This window comes from Chinchilla lanigera, unplaced genomic scaffold (genome assembly GCF_000276665.1).
Source record: "Chinchilla lanigera isolate Chin_1 unplaced genomic scaffold, ChiLan1.0 scaffold00005, whole genome shotgun sequence".
NCBI lineage: Eukaryota > Metazoa > Chordata > Mammalia > Rodentia > Chinchillidae > Chinchilla > Chinchilla lanigera.
In genome coordinates this window covers 14,631,654-14,658,864 of record NW_004955406.1, presented here as the reverse complement: position 1 = coordinate 14,658,864, position 27,211 = coordinate 14,631,654, and the positions used below count along the sequence as shown (strand labels likewise).

Below are 27,211 nucleotides of genomic sequence, written 5' to 3'. Positions count from 1 at the left end.
CTAAAACACTTATTTATAAGTGCTTCATTTAAGAAAATATTTTTTGAGCTCATATCCATTTATTTTTATTTTTACTTTTTTGGCCTTATAGACTCCTGGTTGTTAGAGCTTTCCATAAAAACTGGTTAGACAAATATTCAAGGGTAACCAAATCACTTAAAACTGTGTAGGGTAAAAAACACTGTGAGAATCAAGGCTTACATATATCTTGCAAACAAGAACTTTAATGTCTGGTTTAATGTATATGTTTCTGTGTGTTAACTTTCAGGTGTATGTTATGCTCCAAAAGTTCTACTTAAATTAGGTTATGGGTAAGTGGACACTCATGATATAGCCCAAATGCTTTTTGTTCATATGGCTTAAAAGCAAGCTAATTTAAATTGGTTGGTCAGATGAGAGTAAAGATGTCTTTAAAGCTAATGACATGCACTTTTGTCCAGGTTGTTAACCAATCAAGATAATATTTATCTAAAAAATTGTTTTTCTAAATTCAATATCATTGTTTTCTGTGTACAGTTCTTATTCTCCTTGGTTAAAGATAATACATATATATCTTATAATTGTTAACTATGTTATGCTTTGCTTCACATGAGTTATCTAAAGTAATTGCTAAAATGAATAAATAACTATAAACAGAAATAGGCCTTATAAATGTTCATCACAATATCTAAATCATCAATCACTAAATATAATTTCAGATATTCTTGGCTTCTTAAGGCTTATTAAAATAACAGATGTGATTTATTAAACTTTGCATAAATTATTAATACATAAATGTTTACAATTATTTCCTAGGTTGACTAAGAGTGAAGTTTCTCATATATAATTTTACATTAAAATAATTATAAAAAATTTCCCTCAAGTAGAGGGCTGTTGGACCTGGGGAACTACTACCTGATGCAGCTGAAAGAGCAGCTGCCCGAACCAGTTTGCTTCAGTTTTCTCCACTGATGGGCAGCTTCTCTGGGTTCTCCCCAGTTTTATGTGTCCTTCCCACAAAATGTTATGAAAGAAATTATGGATAAAAAATTAAGCTGTCTATAATTAAATGGTGTCTTAGTTACTTTTCTCTTGTTGCTAAGACAACATACCTGATGCCCAGAATCAAGGAAGGAAAGGTTTATTTAGTTCACGGTTTGTGGAGGTTTCAGTCCATACTCAGCTGGCTCCAAGGCAGAGTGGCACATGGCAGAGGGCAACAGTTCATGGCGGCGGAAGATAGCAAAAGCAACAAGAGCAAAAGGGAGGAGGAGTAGAAAGCAGCCTCTTCCCCTTCCTTACACTGTATGCAAACTATCCCCACCAAGGCGGGTGTAGCACTCATCCATAATCCCAGCATTGGACCATGGATCAATCATAAACTCTAGAAGCCTGCCCCATGACTGCATGAGACGTGGGGGGGACATCCAGACACAAACCATAACAAAAGGTTACATTTTCTATGTCTAAAGCAATAAGCTTTTCTCAAGATATTTAAATGTTCTTCATTAAACTTAAAATAATGGATTAAAACACCAAAATTTTATATTTTACTAAGATAATTTCTAGAAACCGTAACTAAAAATTGTACTTTTTAAGAGACTGCAACTTTTGGGCCTCAGGTAGAAACTCACCGTATTAGCACTGCCTTGGCTTAAATTTAGGCTCCTTTCCTTTTCACCCCTCACATCCCAAATTCCTCAGAAATACTGAAAGCCTACAAGTTGGCTTAACTGAGAAAGAGCAGGAACCTGATCCTAAGATAAAGAAGCAGATTGAGAGAATCCAAGTAAGTTTTAAATTAGCTATGGTATTTAAAAAACACAAAATGGACCCACACCTGTAGAATGGGCTATTACCTTGTCCTGGAGTTTCTACCTCATCTAAAAACAAAAAGTTCCCTGTCCAGGAAGTAAGTGCCCAGTTCCAGGCCCTCCTCTGTTTCTTTGAGTATGTACTTTTTAATTTCTGTCTAATAAAACCCTTCCCGTGCCTTTTATTGACTAGTCCCGAAAATTCCTTTCCTGTAATGGTAGTTGGGGAATCTGTAAACTTACTGTACAATGAGGGTGGACTATGTTCTTTATTTGAACTTTGGGAACCTCCTCAGATCCAGTCCAGTGACAATACTACCCAAAGCAATCTTTGGATTCAAGGCAATTTCTATCAGAATACCAATTCTGCAGATCTAGGAAAACAATCACAAAATTCATATGGGAGTACAAAAGACCCTAAACAGCAAAAGCAATATTGAGTAAAAAGAACAAAGACAGTCATTATAATGTTACTTCAAAATATACCACAAAGCTCTACATAGTACCAAAATAGCATGCATTGACATGAAAATAGACACAACAGTGAAACGGAATAAACTATCCAGAAATAAATCCACATATTTACAGTTGATTTTCAACAACAGCAGCAAGAATATACATGGAGAAAGGAAAGATCTTTAATAAGGGCTGCTGGGAAAACTGGGTATCCATATGCAGAAAAAACTAGACCCTCATCCCTCACAAAATAAGAAAATGTCAATTGAAAATGTATTAAAAACTTAAATGTAAGATGAAACGTTTAAACTACTAGAAGAAATTACAAGGAAGGTGCTTTAGGACATTGGTCTGGGCAAAGATTTTTTGTATATGGTCCCCAAAACGCAGGCATCAAATGGGATTCCATCAAATTAAAAAGCTTCTCTGTAACAAAAGAAACAAGGCAATGGAGCAAGGACATAACCTACAGAATGAAGAAAATGTATTCAAACTATTCATCCAACAGTTAATTTCCAGAATATACAGGGAACTCATACAACTCAAACAAAAAACAAATAATCCAGTTCCAATACAGGCCAATAACTCAAACACACATTTCTCAAAAGACAATATGCAAACAGCAAGTAAATACATAAAACAATGCTCAGCATCTCAACTTTCAGGGAAATGCCAATCAAAACCACAATGAGATATAATTTCACCCCAGTTAGACTGGTTAGAATGGTCAGGATAAAAAAGACAAAAATAACAAATGCTGGCAAGGATATGGAGAAAGGGAAACTCTCATACACTGTTGGTGAGAATGTAAATTAGTATAGTTACTATGGGAAAATAGTGTGGAGCTTCCTCAAAAAACTAAAAATAGAACTACTATATGATCCAACAATCCCACTACTGAATATGTAGCCAAAGGAATTGAAATCAGTACGTTTAAGAGACATCTGTACTTGTATGTTTGTTACAGCATTATTCACAAGAGACCAGATACAGAATAAACCTTGGTGTACATCAACTGATGAATGGACAGGTAAAATGAGGTACACATCCATAACAGAACATTATTCTGCCACAAAGAAAAAAATCCTCTCCTTTGTAACAACAGAGATGGAATTGCTGGAGGACATTATTATAAGTGAAATAAGTCAGGCACAGAAAGACAAATATGGTATCACATATCCTCACTTATAGATAGAAGCCAAAATGTTATCTCAAATAAGTTGAGAATAGATTAGCAGTTATCAGAGCCTCAGAAGGGTGTAGGGGAAAGGACAGATGGAGAAAAGATGACTGATGGATACAAGGGTGCACTTGAGTAGAAGAAGTAATTTCCAGGAGTCTGTAAGTATAGTATACTTAACAATAATTAATTGAATATTTCAAAATACCTAAGTAGAGTGGATTTTGAATGTTCCCAATACAAAGAAATGATGTATGTGTGCGGTTACAGATATGCCACAATTATTCTGATCTGAGTCATTACACGTTGTACACATGTATGGAAATGCCACACTTTACCATATAAATATGTATAATTGTTTTATAACTAGGGCCTTCACACTGAGCTATATCTCTAGCCCTTTTTATTTTTAACTTGAGAGAGAATCTTACACTAAGTTACTAAATTGTCCAGGCTGATCTTAGTCCCCTGGAGTACAGGGATTACAGCCATGCGCCATCATGCCCAGCTCCCCCATCTCCCTAAACAACAGATTCCCTAAATGTGAACATAACTGCCTATAATCTTCTTACTGAAATGTCATTAACCAAGAAAGATTAAACTCATATAATAGAGGATCAGACTGAAAATCAAACCATACTCAGAGCCCAGAATAACTCTGTGCAGACCACTGTTATCTGGGCCCACTCATCTCCCCAAATCATTCACTGCTACTTTAAGATTACCTACATTCCCCATTTCCTAGATTACCTACATTCCCCATTTCCCTGTCCCCTATGAAAAGAGTATTTACACTTCAACCGTCTGACATTTGAGTTGCATGTTATGTGTGGCTCCTATGCACATGTGTACATTAATAAATTTGTATACTTTTTCTCTTGTTAATCTATTGTCAGTTTAGTTCAACAGATTCAGTGAACTTCCCTACACTTAGAAAATCAGCTTGCCTGTCTCCACAACATCTTTTGCTATATTTTGAAGACGGCTTCTCCCTGAAGGTTCATATGCTAGAACTTTGGTCTCCAGTGTGGTGGCATCAAGGTGGTAGAAGTTTTAAGAGATGAGGTCTAGCGGAAGATAATTAGGTCACAGGAGCTGAATTCTCATGAATGGAGTAAAGCTGGTTTTGTGGGCTGGGCTAAAATTTGCAGTAGTGCACTAGTTCTTCCTATAAGAAAGTTCAACATCTTGTACATATGTTCCTTCTGCACAGAGCCAGCTTCCTTCTGCTTTCTGCAATGTTATAATGCAGCCCAGAGGGCCTTCACCAGGCAACTGGCACCATGCTGCCTGTACTCTCCAGTTATTAGCACCGTGAACCACACAATCCTCTTTTCAAGTTACTCAGCCTCAGGTATCCTGTTATAGCAACATAAAACAGACTAAGATGTCCTTGATTTCTCTCTTTTCCTCAGCTTTCCAAGTCTAATTCATCTGAAAGTCCTGTCATCCTTATTTTCAAAATATATCTTGAATCTGTCTTCCTTTTCCATCTCTGTTGTCACTACCTTGGCCCAAGCTATCATCATTTCCTGTTTAGTCTACTGAAATAACAACTCGATACCTCTACTGTCACTGTTTTCAATGTACATTCAACATACCAGAATTTCTCAATCAAAATGATATCCTAAAACCATGTGTTGTAAAATGGTCTACCTGATGAAAACTTATGGCTTCCCATTGTATACAAATGTAAACATGTACAACTGTTTGTGTGTCTTTACTGACCTGGCTCCTACCCACTTTTCTGACTACCATTTCTTCCTCTTTATATCTCACTTCCTCAACCACACTGACATTCTTGAACATACAAAGTCTTTTCTACCACAGGAGCTTTTTACTTAACTGTTGCTTCTGATGCTCTACTGCATCATGCATCACCAGTATCATCTGGCTTACAAGTACCTTGCTCACACTCCCATCTAAGGGGAAGAAGTACTGTAACATAATAGATCCTCTTCTATTACTTTTTTCATGACATCACTACTTGAAATTGTTTTTTTTTTTTTTTTTTTTTTGAGACAGGGTCTTACTATATAGTTCAAGTGGGCCTTGAACTCACTATATGGCCCAGGCTAGCCTCAAACTCAGGGCAACCCTCCTGCCTCAGTCTTCGAAGTGCTGAGATTATAAGTGTGTGCCACCATGCCTGGCTCCAGCTTCTTTTTTATGTACTGCTTTTCTACCCAAATAGAAAAATATTAGAGCAGATTCACAGTGGAAAGGAATGAGAACTTTAAAAAACCTCTCTTGATAAAGTATTGCAGGAAAACAAATGCAAAAATAAGACTCTTAGCTTCTACTCATTAATTTGTTTCTACTTTAAAAGATTATAATTTTACAAGGCCTTTGAACTTCTTTTTCCTTTAGCAACCAAGAGTCAACTAAAGTGACGCTTAACATCTATAGATTTAATATTCATTGCGTCTGCTCTCCCTCAGAGACTCTTCAGGGCCAAAACGCAGCAACTGAGTGGTTTTCTGAGGAATGAACTAGTTATTCCTGTGTAGCAGATGGTAAGCAGGTCTGAATTATCATCTCTGTCCTTTGCAGTTACTTTATGTTGTTAGAGAAAGGCAATTATTTTGTCTTAATTTCATAACAAAACTGAGCTAAAAGTTGTAGTGGTATTAAAAAATCAGAAAATTTATAAGCACCTTAAAATGTATCCTACACGAATGTGGTCCACTCCCCTCACCAAACCTATTTTTATACACACTAACGAGGTACACCACAGTCCAACTAAATTGGACTGCCTGTTACTGTAGTGATTCCTTAAGAATGCCATAATTAATACCAAATATGCTTCCCAAAGGCTATTGTTAATCTGTAACCACCACAGAGACTAGCCACAGAAAAAGGTTGAGACCATTTCAAGCATGCAAGTGACTGAGTCACTGTGGTTTTGGGTACAGAACAAAGTGGCTGCTAAATTTAAAAATGAAGATGTCACAATTTTGGTATGTTTAAAGTAGTCTGTGAGCTTTGGGTAATACACGCTAGATAAATATCAACAACTACTTTAGAAAAGAGAAAAGCATGAACACCAAAGTAGAAACAGCTGTTACATCAAGTAGGGAAGAGAGAAATAAATGAACTCAGGGGTTGCTTTAGCTTGGATCTGGAATGTCTCCCAAAAGTTCATGTGTTCCCAGGTATGGCAGGGCACGCCTGCAATCCTACCACTCAGGAAGCTGAGGCAGGAGGATTGCCATGAGTTCGAGGAAAACCTGAGCTACATTCACTGGGTGGCAGGCCCCTGAAAGGAATAGGACAACTCAGCCCCTCCTCTCCCTCTCTCTTGCATCCTAACCACGAAGTGAGCAGTTTTACTATACTCCTGCACTACAGGTTCCTACCATGATGTGCTATTTCTCCTCCAGATGCCTAAAGGCCCAGAAGTCTGCCTATTAATGCACTGAAACCTCCAAAACTGGGAACCAATGTGACGGTTAATCTTGACTGTCAATTTGACTGGCTTGAGAGCCACCTAGGGGATTATAAGGTAAAGCACATGTGGGGGTATGCCTGCGTGGATCATGGAGGCGTGCTTTTGGGGATTACATCTGGTTCCTGGCTCATTCCTCTCAGGCACTCTTTCCCTTTACTCTGCTTCCCAGCTGCCATGACATAAGTAGCTCTTCTACCATGATGTTCTTGCTTTGGTGCCAGGCAATCAAGGACAGAAACCTCTGAAACTGTGAGCTAAAATAAGCCTTGCTTTATTTAAGTTAAAGATGTCAGATATTTTGTCCCAGTCACAGGAAAGATGACTAATACAGCCCAAACAAACCTTGTCTCTATTTAAGCTTATCTCAGGAGTTTGTTACAGTAATGAAAAGCTGATTAAGGGAGGAGTACAGAGTAAAAAAGAAAAGATTTGCAATTCTCTCTGTGCACACCATGAGCCCAGAACTCTGCTCAGTGCTAGACAGAATACAAAAATGTGCTCTCTGCCTTCAATGGTATTACAGACTTTATGGCAAGATAAAACCTATAGGTTGGGACACTTAGAGGGTTCACATGGCAGTGTATAATAAATTTTCCAGCAAGTACATATGAAGTCAAATTTTGATGAAAATAGGATGCCAGAAAATGGACTTTTATTGGACAACAAGAAATAAATAATGTTATTAAGATAAGTTGTAGAATCTAGTAGCAGAGGGCAGAATAGATTAATAGAGGAAGAGACTGAAGGTAGACAAACCACAAAGTTCTTGCAGTAAACTCAATGTGAGACACTGAAAGCCTGGACTGGTGTGGCTGGTGTAGAACTGGAACTACGCTTGAATCCAAGAAGCATCACAATGAAAAACATCTCCTCAGTGTATCTGCCTGACTTTCCAAAGTACATGTGGCTTATTATCCTGCCTGTATAACCCACTGATACAAAACCGTCTGAGATTCAGTATTCTTCTTTCCTAAAGAAGGGAGGAAATGGAATGCCCCCGCTAAATGCACACAGCAGCTATCTAAATATTCCCGATTCTGAGACACAAGTTTGATTAAAAGGTCCATTGATTTGGTAATTTTCTCTGCAAGTATTTATTATCATTATCATTATTATGAATGATTATTATTTTTGTCTGTCTGTGTTTTGAAACAGGATCTCACTGTGTACCCCAGGCTGGCCTTCAAACTCACGGCAATCCTCCTGCCTCAACCTCCTGAGCGCTAGGATTACAGATATGGGCTATCATGCTCACCAAGTCTATTAATGGAATTTAAAACATAACACAATAAGCTGAATCAAGCAAAGTTGATCTGGTATCACTCTTCAATTGCCCAGGGACAACCTGGTTTTCATGAGATGAGCCATAAGTGAGAATGTGTAAGATTTAGTAAGCTGCCTAATTACAAAGACTACAGCAATTCTTTTTCTTAAAACTGATGGAAGACCATGAAAGGCACGTTTTAAATTGAAGAGAAAGAAAGAGGGGAAGGGAAGAATAACAACTCTTAGTATCCATCATTGCACATATCCAACCATTCCTAAATCTCCCTGACAGTACACGGGAAATGCTGCTCAGTTTGCCCACCCTTCTAGTCTATTGTCACAGCCTCGGTTAAAGACATCTTCATTATTTCTCCCTGGCCTGTTCTGAAAGTCTCCTAACTGGTCTGCCCATTTATTATCAGTCTCTTCATATTTTACTCTATTTTTCTCATAGTCTATAAAACTATCTTCTAAAACACAGTATCTGGCCATGTAACTGTTTGGAGGTACTCTCTGGCCCAGAGGTTCAAAGGTTAGCACACACCCTAAACATAAGACACCCTTCAGACAGTCTAGACTTATCCTACCTTCCCACCCACACTGGTCACCTTGGTTCTTCATGCCCACTGCTGTCAGAGAACTTCTCACCATTTTCTTAGTGTGTTGTTTCTTATGCTTCTGTCACTTACGTATATACCATTCCTATTGCCTAAAACATCATTCCTTGTCTTCTCTTGCTCGTCTTTCAAGACTCAAAGGCCTACTATCACTTTCTCTTTCAAGTCATTCCTGTCATTACCTCCCTTCTGTCTTTGCATCTTATCGCATTTATGACCCTACAACAAATCTCCTATAGCAATTATATGCAGAAGTCTGTCTCCCCTACTTCTTAGCAGACTCCAATGATTAACTACAACATATTCTTGTTTGCATGTCCAGTTCTAGTTTCTAATCCCTGTGCTCACAGATCACTTAAATGAATACTGAATAAATGAACAAAAGAAAAAATTATAGTCAGATGAAGGAAAGTTATAAATAAAATTAAAATATCTGCTTAATTTTAAGAAATACATTAAGCAAGTGAATGATACATGTGGATCTCATTTATTTAATGACTAAATTAAGAAGATGAAGGCTCAAAATGAAAACAAATGGAACATGAATGGATTTTGAAAAGAAAGGAAGGAAAATACACAGAAAAGCAGCGTAAAGCCATGGAGAATAGGTAAAACTCAATCAGCAGTATGCTCAATACCGGTTGGTGTTCCTTCAAACACATGTAAATTTGATGTGGGGAGTGTAGTGGTTCTCACCATTAGATAGGCTGGTTCTCTGGAAGTGAATCAAAAAATAACCCATATACATTGCAGAATGGACACAAATGAGAATCTTGCAGCTACTAGTTTTTGTTTAGATTTTAATGTGTAAAATATAATGAAGAAGGAATATCAGATAAAACATTTTCCATTTCACATAAAAATAAATATGAGATGAGGAAAGTAGTAACCTACCTAGCCCTAAGTTATAAGTATTATAAAGCCAAGTCATTAAAGTTCTAAAAGGTTTCAAACAGTGCCAGCATGCACCCAAACTAACATTAACATGAAGTATACACCTTGTCAGATATTTCGAATTTACATACAACAGAATTAAAAATCAAAAGAAAATGACATGGAATTCACTGTGGCAAACAGAAAATGTTCTCTATGTCTCTGTGTCTCCTCTGCAAGCTGTTACAACTAAAGGACATCAAAAGTACTAGGAAACCAGTAAGCTATTCGAATAGAGGGAACAAGCCTCGATAAAGAAATCAAAGAACTGAGTGTGAATGAATTTCCCTTTGTATATACACGTTTAGTCTTTCTTTTTTATCAGTAACATCCCAGGTTTTAGCAGTCCATCGTGGGATGGCACAGCATCAAAGTTGAAAAACTTAGCCAACATTCAAGAGCTAAACATCTAATTCATAGCACTTGTGGCCTGTATGGCCATGGGGCCTAACAGCAGCTGTCACCACTGCCAGGCTCACTGTCTGCACAAGCAGCGGAGAAGCAGTGTGGGTACAGATGTGACAGAACACCTGAATACGTGCGCTTGAAAGTTCCTGCAGGGATAGACGAGTTCAGTTCCTAAATGACATCACTCCTTTAGTTCTACAAATACTAGAGTCAGCTTTGCTGTCCTTGCTCTGAAATGAAAACAAATTATTCTCTAACAAGAATGCCTCAGCAGCAAGTGTGCTGAGCAAGACCTTTTAATTTCTTCTCTTTACCCTAGAATTACCTAAACAAAGCACAAAAGACCAAGTCACAACTATAATTATATTTATAATGCAATTTCTGAAATTCCTGATTTCACTAATAAAATTGTAGCAGAAAGATAAACTAACCTTAATCTAAGAGAAAGATTAAATTTTCTATGTCAAAATCACTTAAATAAAAATATATTTGGAAATACTGTAGTATATTCTCACCCCCAAAAATATAAAGACAGAATTTTCTATGTGCCTATTTAAATACTAAGAATACACAGTGGGTCCCATTTGAAATAGACTACCTTTCATCTGAGCAACTTAGTTGAAGATAGCAATATGTGATATAACAACCACTGTTAACTCCTATCATTTTGTTATTTATTTATTTATTTATTTATTTATTTATTTAAAAGAGTAAAAGAAGGATAACATAGTAATAGGGGGATTTACCGAATTACAGACAAAGTGGTAGGACATTATCAATGGTTGTTATTTTACCTATTGGTGTCTTCAATATCATTTTGTTTTGAAACCCTCATCATTTTTAATATTCTTGCTTTGTTTTATGTCTATGACATTGGTATTTTGCTATTTTTTTTTACTACTCCCTTTAAAAATATTTTTTAAAAGATCCAACAAAATTTTATAATTAAGGGGGAGGCATTTACAATGTAATAATTATGAAGAAATTGATTGGTAGCTTTCTTTTCAATGCTACCATTTAAAATGGAGCTGGCTCAACCATGCAAGGGTTTACAGAACATGTAAGTGCCCAGCAGTAGGAAAGCACCCTCTCTGCTCCAGTGTCGAGGCAGCCCTCTTTTACAATCACTTTGCTTGCTTTTTCTGGTAGTTCAGTCTGTTCCTGGCTCTGTACTCAGGTTCCTGACATGCCCTTCAGGCCTTGCTTGGTGGCTCACGCTCATCTCAGTTTTCACTTCATCTGTTCAACTCCCCACCTTTGCAACGTATTGTCATCTTGGGTAGAAGATGTTCCCATCACCAGCTCCCACTACCAACCACAACAGGTGGCACCTCAGACTGGTGATAAAAAGAAAAAAAAGAAATCTGAAGAACAAAAAATATATATATTACACAAGGGCTATTCAACTGGTTATGATGGTGGGGGTAGTGATGTGTGTGTGTGTGTGTGTGTGTGTGTGTGTGTGTGTACAGAACCCAAAACCTTTGTACTTTCTTGTTTTGTATTTTAAGACAGGGTCTCATTAAATTGCCCAGGCTGGGCTCAAAGTTTTAATTCTGCTCAGCCCATGAGAGTACTGGAATTACAGCACGGCCACTACCGGCTGACCATTCTTCTTGAGTGAGCTTTGGTAAAATATCTTTTTCAAGAGATTTGTGCATTTTATCTAACTTGCCAAATTTACTAACATAAAACTTTACATAACATTCTTTTATTACACTTTTTCATGCTTACAGAATTTGTGCTGATATCACCTTTCTCATTCATGGTGTTGATAACTTATGTTTTCTCTATTTTTGTTTTTTTTTTTTTTTTTTTTGGTCACTCTGGCTAGAGGTATTTTCAGGTACATAAATGCCTTGTTACCTTGACATGTATTTTCTGTTTGTTTGATTCGCTCTTAATCCTCCCCCCTTTTAAATATTTCTTTTAGAGTCAATAGTTTGCATGACTGGCTCTTTAACTCTTATTTTGTTATTTTAGTGGTTACTTCCTTAGCCTTTTTAAAAATTCAGATCTGTCAGTAATGAATTATTCCAACCTTTAAATGTTTATAAAGTATTTACCTCAGCTTTTGACAGACATCTTTCATTTCCTTTTTCATTTCCAGTACTAGCAACTGAATCCAGGGTTTTTGCACTGAGCTTTACCTACGACCTTTTTTTTTTTTAATTTTAAGATGGAGTTTGGCTAAGTCACTAAATTGCTCAAATTTACAGACCTTCTGCCTCAGACTCCCAGAGTTCTGGGGTTATGGGCATGCACCACCATACCCACCCTTTTTCTTTTTTGGTTTAATATTTTAAAGATATTGTTGTAATAATTGTTGGCATTATTTCAAGGGAGAAATCTGATGACACACTTATCTTTGTTCTTTTGTACATGTTATCTCCCTCTGACCCCCTCTGGTTTTGAGCATTTGATTCTGATATGCCTTGGTGTAGTTTCTTCATGTTTCCCTTGCTTAGAATTCCCTGAACTTTTTGAATCTGTGGGTTTATAGTTTTCATCATATTTGGGCAAATATCAGCTATTATTCCTTCAAATTATTTATTATTTCTTCAAATTGTTTGCACACATCCTCTTCAGGTTTTCCAATCACACTTCCATTAGACTTTCTGAAGCATGTCACAGTTCAACTGATTCTTCTTTCTTTTTAAAATTCATTTTTCTCTTTGTATTTACTTTTGAATAGTTTCAGTTGCCACATCCTTGAATTAACTAATCTTTTCTTTTGCAATGTCTCATCTGCCCTTTGATTTGCTTAATAAATTTCTAAATTCTACCTGACATTTATAACATCAATATAATTTTGTCTCCTATGGTTCAATTTGGTTCATTTTTGAAACTTCCATTTCTCTACTTAACTTTTTGAACATACAGAATAAGAGAAATCATGTAATATGTAAGCTTGTGTATCTGACTCATTTCACTCAACATTATGGTCTCAAAGCGCATCCATTTTCCTACAAATGATTCACATTTATCCTTTACAGCAAAACAGTACTGCACTGTGTATAAATATTACATTTTCTTTATCCACTCATCTGTTGGTAGACATACAGGCACTTTCAAAATTAGTTATTCTGAATTGTGCTGCAATAAACGTGGGTATGGATGTATCACTGTAATATGATGCCTTTAATTCTTTGGGGAAGATACATAAAAAGGGAAAGGCTGTGTCAAATGGAATTTCTATTTTTAGTTTTTGAGAAATCTCCAAATAGATTTCCATAGTGGTCATACTCGTTTACATTCCCACTAAGAAAACACACATGTGGGTCAACAGAACAGAATGGAAGATCCAGAAATAACCCCAGGCACAGGCAAGCACTTTCTGAGCAGAACCCCAACTGTACAAGAAAAGGCATTAGGAATCAGCAAATGGGATCATGCCAAATTAAAAAGTTTCTGCACAACAAAGGAAACAACCAACAGAGTGAAGCGACAACCTACAGAATGGGAAAAAAGTTTTCTCCAGGTATTTGTTAGATGGAGGACTCATATCTACAATACACAATGCCATTATATTTCACAATCTATCTAGTATAGCAGTTTAGCTTATCCAGATATTCCCTGACTTAAGATGGAATTTTATTCCCATATACCCATTGCAAGTTGAAAATATCCTAAATCAAAAGTGCATTTAGATATGTAACATATTAAACACACAGTTTAGTAACACAGCACACTGCCGAGTACTGACTGTCCACCCTTGTGATCATGTAGCTGACGTGGAGCTATGGCTCACTGCCCCTGCCCAGTGTAGCAAGAGTGTATCACACCACATATCACTATCCTGGAAAAACAACAAAATTCAAAGTTAAAAACACAATTTCTACTGAACATATAACACTTTTCCACCTTCATAAATTAAAAAAAAAAACCTCTATACTGTAATACAGAAACTCATTAATATAGAAATGGTATGCTGTCAAAATGAAAACCCTCAAACTTAAGATGTTTCTTGCTTTGCAGCTGAATACAAGATAAGAAGATCAAATACTGGTTGGCTAGAAAACTGATGATCCTTTTTATGTCACGTCACAATATTTGGTAGAACAGTTGCCTCTAATAATCTGAAAGGCAAACCATGGGTCTGTGATACCTGTCACTCTAGAACAGTGCTTAGGAAGTTGTTTCCTGTTGAATATGTATGGTGACTGGAGCCTCAGGATGAGAAAATCCAACTACTTTTCCTAAACGGAAGGGAGAAAAGACTTGTTAGCCATCCGGGCATGGTGGCACATGCTTGTAATCTTGGCACTTGGGAGGTTGAGGCAGGAGGATTGTGGCACAGCAACAAAGTTCAAGGTGAGCCTGCACTACATAGTAAGACCTTGTCTCCAAAAAAAAAAAAAAAAAAAGACTTGTCAGCCAAAACATAGTACCAGCCAAGAAGCACAGATCAAATTAAAGAGTTTTGCCCTCTCACCTAAGTTTGTGGTTTTATTTGACCTCAGAGTAACAAATATTAAACAGGGAAAGAAGAAATGTCTAAAAACAAGCAGACAAATAAGTAAAACAAAAAGACTTAAGAACTATGTCTAGAAAAAATCTTTGGATATGTTTACTCAGAAGAGCTCACCCAGAAGCAAAAATACTTAAGAGCTTATAGAAGCACTGAGGCAATTATTTCCCAAAAGAAATCAAAAGGCTAGCCTAAAAGAAGAGCTTGTATTTGATTACTGAAACACTTCTCAAGATTCCAAATCTCCACAAATAGCAAATGTTGAAAGCTTTGCTGGTCCCAAAAAGGACGTACTTGTTAACACCATCATTAGATATGGTCATAGAGGAGACTGGACGATAGTACAGCACCTGGAGATCAGAATCAGTGAATAGCCAGATGGGAAAACAAGAAAACTCCACTGCTGTAGCAAGAAATCTTCAAAATTCTATGGAGTACTGATTGTGGTATGTTTCCCGTTCTTCCCTGTTTTGTAGCTATACTTTTCTTCTGCTTTTGTACCGTGGGTATGAGATGAACAGATAACTTGTCCATGGACTAATAGGATGCTGAAAAAATAAAAGAAAGCCACACAAAACATACAGAAGTTGAGTCCTTGAGTGATTTCACAAAACAGAGCTTCCTGCCTTTTGGGACAAATTATCATCTATCTCAACTGTGATCTGTAAGACAAACAATGGCTTATTGACACCATTGTATTTTTTATGGTTTCTCTTTTAGGTACTCATTGTCTTCTTAAGTAGACATAAAAATTTTATTACTTAAGGTTACAAATAACACAAATAAATGTCTTGTTCTACATTCATTTAACTTTAACAAAAATAAATTCTCTTAGCCATAGGAAAACAACATAAGAAAAAAAAAAGCAATTCTACTTCCATTGTATTTCTGTTAAAGCATATTTCAGTTTTTGTTCAACATTAACAAGCCCCATATCATATAAATTTGTTTATGCTTCAGTTGAATTTCCTCTGACTGGTTATACTATTGTGATGATATCGATTAATTCTCATAGTGAATCGTCAAACTGTCTACACTTTAATGAAAAAATGAGTCTATTTCATGCTGAAAAGCAATACCAGCAGCTCTTACAGATAAAAAGGGTCATAAAAATTTATTGGGCAGTAACAACCTCTGACAAAAGTCTCCTAATAATATCTTCCTATGATCAGCTCACACACAGTGATTAGTCAAAGTAAAACAGAATCTGACTAGAGCATTAAACACCTTTCAGGAAGGACTTCATACATCTTAGAGATAATGAAAGAACAATGGATTGGCAGAAGTCAGGAATTAAGTATTATTCTAGCCAGTCAATAGCAAAGCATACTTTAATTTTATGATCATTTGAACACTGAGTTCATTTTCATTAGCCTAAATTCAATTATTTGTTGACACATAATGGCTCTTGCTTTCTCTGGCTCTGCCTTTATCCTATTCAACCAGTACCAGTTTTTAATTGGGATAATTATCTTCAAGCATGCAGTCTTCAGACAACTCAGATAAAGTGCTTTCTTTTCACTCAATGCAGTGTCAATATGGATTTGTAAAATAGAGGCTGATTTCATTGTAATTTAAGGGTCTCCTGCTACACAATATATTTTTTAAAAGCATGGCATTTTAAGTGAGAGCTACTGGGTTTGAGTAGCAGGCAGGATAATAATCTCTTCTTCACAAAAGTTATAAGGTTAACACACACACACACACACACACACACACACACACACACAGGTCAAGGGCACTGGTTCTGCAATAGGACAGGTCCTGTTGTGATTCTAACATGCTATTTGTCTAACTGAATGACTCTGGCAAGGTTTTTTATCCAGAGTCAACATACTACTAACAGTAATTGGATTACCGTTAAAATTATAATTAGTATTTAGCACACTTGGAACCACTGTAAGCCTTGTTCACATGTTTCTTCATTTTTGAATCTTTTAGAACTTTAGATCTCACAACATGAACCCCATGAAGTCTGGGCACACACCATGTGCAAATTTTGGTGCCTTTCCAAACTTCTTGGCTTTTCCAAAATTCTACTACCAGAGGTTCTGAACAGGTTCACTTTGGTTTTTTTTTTTGCTTTGTTTTGTTTTTCGTTTTTTTCCAGTACTGGGGATCGAACTCACGACTTTGCGCTTGCCAGGCAGGCGCTGTGCCACTGACCTAAATCCCCAGCCCCCAGGTTCACTTTGTTAGAGGCTGTTTGTGGGAAAGCCTGCAAAGGTGTGTCAAACACTAGACAATTAGACTCGGTCTCCAGAAGAGGACAAAGAAATGATGTTTATTCATTAAAGGACTGAGATGATATATACAAACAGGGTACAAACATATAATCACATGTACATACACATATGTATATGTACATATAACAAAGATTAACAGTATGTATGACATAAATTTAGAAACTTAGAAACTGTATCTTGTTGCCTCTTTATTTTATAAATAAAGAAAGTAAGGAAGGTTATTGGAAAGATTAGATGATTTGATTAAAATCTCAGTGAACTGACGGAAGAAATGTAATTAAAGCCTTTCAGAGCCTCATGTTGTGCATTACCTGCAAATGCACTATGGCAAAGGTCTTGCCTTGGCCATTTCTCCTCATAGATTTGCCTGTTGTTCACTCTGCCTACAAGTTCCTATTCTCAGGTTAATGGCCATCTTTGGAAAACCTTCCCTGGTTCTCCCAGAATGAAACTGGCACCCTGTCTCTGCCTACCAAAATCTCCTTTTTAAAAACCCAAACAAGGACACTGAATTGTAACTGCATATTTGGATGCTTCCTTCATTACACTAATGACAACCTCGGGACATTGAACCATCTCTGTGTCCCCTCACACCTAATGCAGAATCTGGCAAGAGTAAACACTTAGAATGCCAGGTGAACAAGTGAGCTAACCAGCCAGACAGGCTACTCCAAAGGGAGGCAGGAAAGGTGGGATCTCAGACATGGAGGGGCAGGTATTAGCCTTGGAATGAATACAGAACATACTTTTATTAAATGCAGGTACAAAGCAAGGGAGGATGAAGATGGAGACAGATTTTTAAAGTAAAGGGGATAAAATCTTGAATGAGTTTAGGCTGAGTATGTATTCTGCTCACAAAAATAGGGCAAGGAGGACATTGGATTTTATTGTTCTTGTCTCTGTCAAATGACCTCATATTTCTCAGGGTATATTATGTTCAAATTACTGACTACTTAGAACATGGTGTGTTTTTCTAAATATTTTGTCTGTCTGGTATTTTGAACTTTGTTATGGAAAATAAATAATGAGAAATTGCTTCAAGACATTTAAACTGTTATTTAATATATGCATGGTGCTGTGACGATGGACTTTTTTCTGATATAGATCTCTAATTCAAGAAACACATAATTTCTGAAAATTTAAAATTTAAAAATTTCTTGAGTATCCTACAGTAGTTAGAAGCCCTGTATTGTCCGTTTATGTTAGCATTTGCTAGACAGTATCTTAACACTAACCTAGCATCCCACTAAAGATACCCCAGAGCAGGTTTAAAACCAAACAAAACCAAATTAAAGGAAGAGAAAACGAAATTAAAGAAATACTAACAGTCACTGTTTCCAGGTCAAGAAGTGGTGCTTTACTGCCACCAGCAGGACAACAGAGATTACTTCAAGTACAAAACAGTATAAAACCCACTGCGTTTCAAAAGAACGCTCTGAGTTTTCATTTTTCTCAGGTCTTTAGATTTCTAACCTGAATGTGAACTGCAGGAATCACACTCATAATTTCAGTCTTCCATGCATCACCATCTTCAAGCACAGAAACGAGATCTTTGGTGTACCTAACACCAAGAGAACTGAAGTCCACTTTCCAGTTTCCAGTTGTAATGTCTCTCCTTCCTCTCCTTTAACCCCTCTGTATATTCAAACAAGGTCCTACAAGGAGTGGCAGGTAGAGCTTCTGGAGCATGAGTAAGTCTTTCTTTTCAAGGGCTACAAACAGAAGGGAGGATTGCCTCTTGGAAAATCATAGGAATGCTTAACTAATGAGCTTGGTGCAATTCTTTCAAATAAACAGGTCCTGCCAGGCGTGGCAGCACACGCCTGTAATCCTAGCACTCAGAAGGCTGAGGCAGGAGGATTATTGTGAGTTCTAGGCCATTCTGGGCTGCATAGCAAGTTCAAGGCCAGTCTGAACTATATAAGGAGAGACTGTCTCAAAAACAAAACAAAATAAAGCAAAACACCAAAAAACAGGTCCTAATTCTGGAATTTTTTGGTTCTCTGTTAAGCCTATTATTCTCTTCTGCCATCCAAAAATAGTATCAGTGGATGAACTGTGTCCTTTTTTTGTACCAAAAAATAAAAAAAAAATAACTTTAGTAAGTTACTATCTCAGTCCTTACACTGATTTAAACATACCAGTTTGTAACGTTATTGAAAATGAGTACACACAAGAAGTAGGAATGGGGCTACATAGGGCTGGGAGACAATCAACCAACACATCTTCCTATGAGGCTCCCGGGTGAAGGAAATGTCACAGGTGGTGAGTATCACCAAAGGGGCAGCTGGAGCACCGGGGAGGAGGCTGATAGCTACTAGAAAGAGAGCTTCATGCTCCAGACCACTCACAAATAGAATAAGGACAGCAAAACACACACACACACACACACACTTACAACAATTTAAAAGTACCAACAGTGCCAGGAAACCTTCATTAACAGTTTTTCTTTTTCTCTTTTGCGGTGCTGGAGATTGAACCCAGCACCTCAAGGATGCTGGGCAAGTGCTCTAGCACTGAGCTATATCCTCTGCCCTTTTTTTCAAATTTATTCTGAGGCAGGGTCTCAGCAATTGAAAATGAGTACACACAAGAAGTCTCAGAAGAGACGCTGGACGCTGAGACGCTGGACTTGAACTTGCAATTCTCCTGCCTCAGTTTCCCAAGTAGCTGGGGTTATACGCATGTGCCATCACACCTGGCTAAATCAAAGTTTTCTGCTTTAAATATATGATGATTACTCAACTATCCAAAGTCATATGGCAAGCCCTACAGTAAAAGTTACACATACTCTGAATTTAAAAACTTAAATATGACAAAACAAACTTCTAACAGGTAAGGTGGTAATTAAATGGTATTTTAAATTACAGTGTTAATTCCTGCTCAGAGGAATGATGCTAGTATCCCAGTGACAGTGGTGACATCCCCTTATTGTAAGTACAGAACCTGTTAATGTATGCATCTTGGAATTATACTTGACTGAAGAAATAATTCTTAAGTACATGTGGGTCCATATTCTATGTGCAAATTTTCAACCGAGCAGGTTTACTTTCAAAGCTGGGTTTAACAAATGCTTTGTGACTCTTAAAAAACAAATCCTGAAAGCACTTGCTAACTTTGAAACGAAGTTAACAGCAGATGACCTGGCCCTCCCCCTTCGCATGTGCTGTACTTCATGCCGCGGTTACCCCTGGAGTGGGCTTGTCTTGCTTGCACACTCTTCTTTCAAAGGCAGCAACCATTGGATTTACAGCTTCATCAAAAAGCAAGCTGAGAGTGCAGAAGTGACTGGAACTCAAACGAAATGGAAAAATGCAAGGTGCAATTTCTTGGGTGGCCAGGAAGACCTACACGGAAATTCCAACCCATCTGCACTGAAGTCTCCCATCCATGCACGATGCCTTTACCTAATGCAGTTTCACTAAGGTTACTGCTGATATGTATCGCAGCAACACAGGTGGAAATCTGATTTTGAACTGGGTTTTACAATATCCCAATTTCCTTAATATTATATCTGACTTCTTTGCACCACGGAATAAAAAAAATCATAATCCTCCACTCCTGACACCATATCCTACATTTTCTGCATTGAATATCCTGTAATTCTTCTCCCTGAATATTCTTTTCTTTTGCTTATTAATGGTGCAGTGATTTTGAGAAGAGTTCTTACATGTATCTCTTTGGGCAAAATTAAGGCATACAATGGAAACATTCTACTCATCAGTATACCACAGGAAGCCTAACATCTGACGTTTAATGTGGGTTCTGTGCAGCCCTTGTGCCAGCCTCGGGCAGCGTTCCAAGGCCACCTTCTGCCATGATCAGCTTGAATTGCATTTTATTACTATAGTCTGGATCTTGCATATACCCTGAAGGCCACATGTTAAAGCTTCCTTCCCAGAGAGGCACTGTTGAGAGTCTGTAATACTTTTAAGAAGTGGGGCCGAGTAGGAGGTCTGTAGATCATTGTGGGCATGCCATTGAAGGAGTTGTGGGACTCTGGTTCCCTCCCTCTTCCTTTCTTTCTCCCTCCCCCTCCCCCTTGCCCTCTTGTAGAAATTGACAACATGACCTTAAAATTCATATGGAAATGCAAGGGACTCAGAATTACCAAAATGGCCTTTAAAAAAATAAGATTGGAAGACTCATGTCCCACCTTCGTTACTTTCCTGTCATTGCTGAGACAAAATACCCAACACCCAACGTTAAAGAAGACAAGGTTTACTTAGCAGTCTGTAGAGGTTTCAGTCCATAACAGGCTGGTTCTAAGGCAGGGTGGCATGGCAGAGGACAAGAAAGGAGGAGCAAGCAATTCTCTTTCCTTCTCTTATATTGTATGCAGGCTATCAGCCCTAGGGCAGGTATAGCACTCACACTTTTAATCCCAGCATTACACCATGAATCATTCACAATCTCCAGATTCAATTGCCCCCGAAAAACCCACCCCCCATGACCACAAGAAGCTTTAGGGGGACATCCAGATACAAACCATAACATTTCCTGATCTCAAAAGTTACTACAACGCTACTGTAATTAAAACAGTCTGGTACTGGCACAAGGACACTTAGATAAATGGAATACAAAGTCCAGAAATTAAATCATGTGCCTATGATCAAGTGACTGTTGACAAGAATGCTATGGACATTCAAGGGAGAAAAAATAGATTTTTCAACAAATGGTGTAGGGAGAATTAAATAACCACATGTTAAATCACAAAGTTGGAAAATTGTACCACAGGACTTTACACACACTAGTGTAGCTAAAACTCAAAAAGTAGACAATAACAAGTGTTGCCAAGCATGTGGCAGAATGACATTCCTCATTGTTTTAAAAGCCTCTTATTTACATTATTGATGTGGGAAGAATCCTGCTCTAGGGTTAAGGGGACAGTAAAACACACTGGATAATGGATAAATGAGAGTGACAGCAGTTTATTAGTCACACATACTCACAACCCCAGGGGAAGATGGCACTGAATATCATGCAAATGTTGCATGTAAGAACCAAGTGAACATGGGGCTGGGGATGTAGCTCAGTGGTACAGTGCCTTCCTGGCATGTGCAAGGTCCTGAGTTTGATTCCTGGTACCCTCCCCCCAATAAAAGGATGTCATTCTGAAGAACAGAGTGGACAATCAGAAATAATGGGAGTAGATTCAGTGATACCAAGAAACTGGGGTGCCCCGTTGGCTTCCACAGAGAATATGACTGGCTTGTTTGAATAATGATGCAGGCTTGCAAAGAACTCAGGAATAAGAAGAGTGCCTCTTCCTTTTGTTAAGAAGTTTTTGGGTTTTTTTGTTTTCTAGGGAACCTTATCAATGGAAGCAAAGGAGGACATCTTGCTGTTAGACCTCTAAAGGCCCTCCTACTTTGTCCAAGATGTCAAGAGAACACTTAGTATTGAGCTTTAATTTTAGACTTTGGACCATACTCATGCACTGCTAGTGGGAATGTAATAGTGCAGCTCCTTTGGAAAACTGTTTGGAAGTTCTTCAGAAAGTTAAACACAGATTTGCCAGATGACCCATGTCTTAGCTACTTTTCTTATTGTGGAGACAAATTACATGACACCCAACATTAATAGAAGAAAGATGTATTGTAGCTCACAGTTTAGAATTTTCAGGTCATAGTTGGCTCGCTCCAAGGCAGGATGGACATCACAGAGGAGAAACAATTCATGGTGGGCAGAAGGCAGCAAAGCAGCAATGCAGCCCTCTTTCTGTCCCTTATATTCTATCCAGGCTACATGCCCTTGGGGTAGGTAGCACTCATGCACAGTGTGGGTCTTCCCATTATCCAGAACAGAACTATACCAAAACAATCAGTAGACTACTTTAGTAATCACACACCCTTAATCCCAGCACCACACACTTAATTTAGATCCAACTACCTCTGAAAAGCCCCGCCTATGACTGAATGAAGCTTTGGGAGGGACATTCAGACACAAGACAAAACAACCCATTAATTCTGTTCCTAGGCATGTACCTAAGAGAACTGAAAACATATAAACACATGCAGAGACCCACACACACATAACCTGCTCACAAAATTTCCACAGCAGCATTATTCAGGAGTCAAAAAATGGAAACAATGCCAAGTTTCAACAAATGATGGAGAAATAAAATGTGATACAGCTCTCAAGTATTACCTAGCAATAGGAAGAAATGAAGAACTGATATATGCTGTAACATGGAAAAGCCTTGAAAACATTATGCTAAGTGAAAGAAACCAGTCACAGAAGGCTATTTATCATATGTGATCCCATTTATGATAATGTTCAGAGCTGGTAAATTCACCCAGACAAAAGACAGATTAGTAGCTGTCAGGGACTGATGAGAGGAGGAGATGGGAAGTGACTTTATGGTGATGGGAGCTTCTTTTTGGGGTGATGCAAATGTTCTAGGATTAGATGCTGGAGGCAGTTTTAAAGTTTTTGTACATATGAAAAGACCACTGAATTGTACACTTTTAAAGGCTAATTTTTATGGTATGTAAGTTATACCCAATGAAAATAAAATAAAATAAATACTGGGAACTAGAGCAATTAATTGCAAAGACTTCTTAAAAATAAAGGCAATTAAAGATGAAAATAAGCCATTACCCTAGCAGAATTTTTATTCAGATGCACATATTAGGAAGTACAAGAAGCCAATTCTTTCCCAATATGAGTGACAAAGTCAGTTAGGTCATAATTTTTTTTCATTTGTTTTTTGAGGCAGAGTTTTACTATGTAGTTCAGGCTGGCCTTGAACTTATTACATAGCGCAAACTGGCCTCCAACTCACAACAATCCTCCTGCCTCTGCCTCTCAAATGCTAGGATTATAGGTGCCACCATACCCAGCCTATTAGGACATAAGCATTAAGTGCCTTCTATGTGCTGAACTATCAACTCTCAGAGCCCTTTTACTGAAGACCCAGTCTAAAGGAGCAATGTCCCTTGTCCATTCTGCACCCAATCATTCGCCTTCATCAAGTCTCAGCAAGATTCTAAAATAATCATATTCTTGTGTGTTTAATTACTACCTTTTTTATTTAGAAATGCAGTCTCCATGAAAGCAGAGTCTCTCCTGGTCACTACTTTATCTACAATGCCTAGAACGGTACTTGACACTACATATGCTCAATATTTGTTAATGAAGGAGGCCACTGCGATAGTCTAGGTTAGACAGTTTCATAGTCTAAACTATCGAGATAGGAGCAGGAGAAAAGTCACAAGTTCTAAACGTTCTCCAGAAGTAGAATCCACGGCACTTGTAGGAAATGTGAGGCAGTAAGAGAATAAAAGATAACTTCTAGGTTTCTAGTGGAGCAGCCGGGTAGTGCCTTTACTGAAATGGAAGTTACTGCAGGAGAAGTACATTTTGGGGGGCATCTCAGCTCAGTTTTGACTGGGATTTGATGTACCTGTAAAACTACAGCCAAACATTTGGGTTTGGATTAAGTACAAGAGTAAACATTTACAGACAAAATCAGGGGAATGAATAGGATTAGCAAGAAAGATACATTAAGCAAATTCCTAGGGGCTGGACTTTCGTGGAACTCCAAATTAATGGCTAAGAGAAAAACAGGAGTGAGCAAAGAAAAATGAGAAGCAAAATAGAGGGAGATCAAAGGTAAGACAAAAGAATAACCAAGGGAAGATGTTTTCTTTTTTTTTTTTTTTTTTGGTTTTTCTCCGGTACCGGGAACCGAACTCACGACCTTGCGCACGCCAGGCAAGCGCTTTTGCCACTGAGCTAAATCCCCAGCCCCGATGTTTTCAAAAAATGAAAAAAAAAATGTGTTGTCATTTTACCATTTGTCAACTGTTCAGGGATCAAGTAAGATAAAAATAGATGCCCATTAGACTTTACTAGTGACTCCATCAAAAAAGCTTTCATGAAATGATAAGGAATATATAGAGGGCTGAAAAACCAAAAACCATCAAAGATATACTTCAACACTTTTGCATAAATACTAAGTGCTTTCAAACTAACAAGAGGCCCATTTTCAAAAAAATTTATCCAGGATCAACTGGCATTCCTAACAAAAGTAAACATTCCTAAACAAAGGAACTAACAAATTCTTCAAAACAGTTTTGTTTACTTACAATGAAACAAATTACTACCATAATTACTTTTTCAGCTCCTTTCACATCCTTACAATGTGATTTCCATGTCCACATAAAACAAAAATGTGTGTTTAGAAATTCTTTAAAAGAGTACGGGAAAAACACACTTTCATATTGCTGGAAGAGAGCATTCTGTAATATGCAACAGAAATTAAAATGTGATTGCAGTCTGATCTAGCAATTCCACACTAGAAATTTACCCAAGACATATCATTAGATAACACAAATGTGAGTTTAAGAATATTTATTACAACTTCACATAACAGGAAAGTCTAGACACAAATGATCATGGAAATTAAATGAAAGTATGTTAAATTACAGTACATACAGTAGGATAAAAACAGCAATTAAAAAGGATGAGGAGATTTTGTGTTTATGTAATAGCACCTAGGTACATGGTGGTACTTACTGAGTTCTAGGTACCAATTATATTAACTTATTAAATCCTAATAATCCTATGAGGTGGGTACTACCAATATCCTCTTTTCAAAAATGGAGAAACTAATTTTTATCTACAACCACTACACAAATTACTGGAGATGGCATCTGAAGTTACATAAACTAGTTCCAGTGTTCACACGCTTTTAATTGCTGTATGTGCATGCTAGCATGGGAAGATATTCATGATACAGTACTAAATGGAAAATAGTACTGTTCTACAACATTTCTGGAAAGAAAAAATAAACACATGTCCATCCTTTTGCAGTATTCTGGATTTCACATCTATCTCTTTATTTTCTTCTCTACAACTCTCAAATCACATTTAAAAATATACACATACTTGTACACAGGTATATAATGCCTGCTTACATGTTCATAGACTAAAGCATGGGGAAACTTTTTGTTGTTGTTTTTCACAGTACTTAGAATAGAACCCAGGGCCTCACATATGTTAGGCACTTCTCATGACACTGAGCTACACCACCATCCCATTTTAATTTTTGTTTTGAGACAGACTCTTCGTAAGCTGCCCAGGCAGGCCTCACGCTTCTGACTCTCTCATCTCAGCCTCCACAGTACCTGGGATTACAGGTATGCACCACTGCAACCAGCTTTACAGGAAGTTTCTATGCCAAATTTTTATTATGGTTATCTTTGGTGGTGAGATTATCAGTGGGCTTTCTTAATCTCTGTAGTGTTTTCATACATACCTAAGACAAAATAAGCATATAATACTTAGGGAAGGAGGAAGAAAACATTCTGTTATTTGCTTTTAACCACAGTAAGAAAGCAAAGAACATAGAAAAATTTCTCTGCCCAACATGAAATGGTTAAGATCAGTTTTGACGGATCATTTTTAATCTACTGAATGTACTGTGTCATGACTCCTGAATGCTTGGTGTAATGAATGGATTAGATTTGGGGAGGATACACATAGCATACATGCTGGATATTAAATAACTTGATGATGCTACCTACTACAGTTACAGTGAATCATTATTTTAGCTTAAAAGCACTCTAGCTATCTTATAAGCTATTTCACCACAGAAATAGGTCTCATTTAAACAGGTATCATTAAACTAAACTGAGCAACAGTTTACCAGTGCTATTTTGAAAAACAAATCCAGACAAAAGACTTTAGGCAATCTTGGGCCTTCATCTCCTCAGTATCAAGAGGGTAGGAGCCCATGCTAGCAATTAGCAGAGTAAATGCTCACAGTTCTCCGAGCACCCTCATCACAAGAAATACTTCGAAGTTAGAGAAATCTAAAAACTTCGATTCTATGGAAAATTATTAAGGTTAAGTTCAGAAGAACTTTAAGCTGCCCAAGGCGTTTTTTTTTTTATTGCATATGCATTGTTTTAGATTAGAAATGGGAAGCTCATCACAGTCATTTATGATTAGGTATTCTCTTTGCCAAGTGGACCAATCAGTTGAGTGAATAAAACCTTCAATTGAGCTCTTTCTATATTATCTGTGCATGGAGTTTCAGATTCACACAAGGTAAGTATACAAATATAGGCCACTAGTGATAAGTTCTACTTTTAGCTTCTCTAACCAGCCCAAGTCTCCAAAGTAATGTTTGAAGACTGTGGATATATTGTTAAAGAAGACATAAATAGCCTTTCTGCCCAGTGGCCAAAGAATATCCTCTGCCCAGGCCATTTGTGGCTTAACATGGCCCAAAACAAATGAAAATAATACAAACAAATCAACATGTCAGTCAAGAAGGCCATTAACTAACATCTACCAGTATAGCGATTACCCAAAATGTGAGGAAAGGCTTACTGGGACAGAGGCAATATGTGAGAGTTAAAAAGGAAATCAGAAGTGA

The 27,211-nt window shown here is 37.5% G+C and overlaps 1 protein-coding gene and 1 pseudogene across 3 annotated transcripts in view; both read right to left on the bottom strand.

Annotated features, from left to right (window-relative positions):
- Positions 1-27,211, bottom strand: part of Rabgap1l (RAB GTPase activating protein 1-like) — a 598,504-nt gene that overhangs the window by 156,188 nt on the left and 415,105 nt on the right. The gene's annotated exons all lie outside the window — the stretch shown is intronic.
- Positions 19,995-20,997, bottom strand: LOC102010227 (annotated as a pseudogene).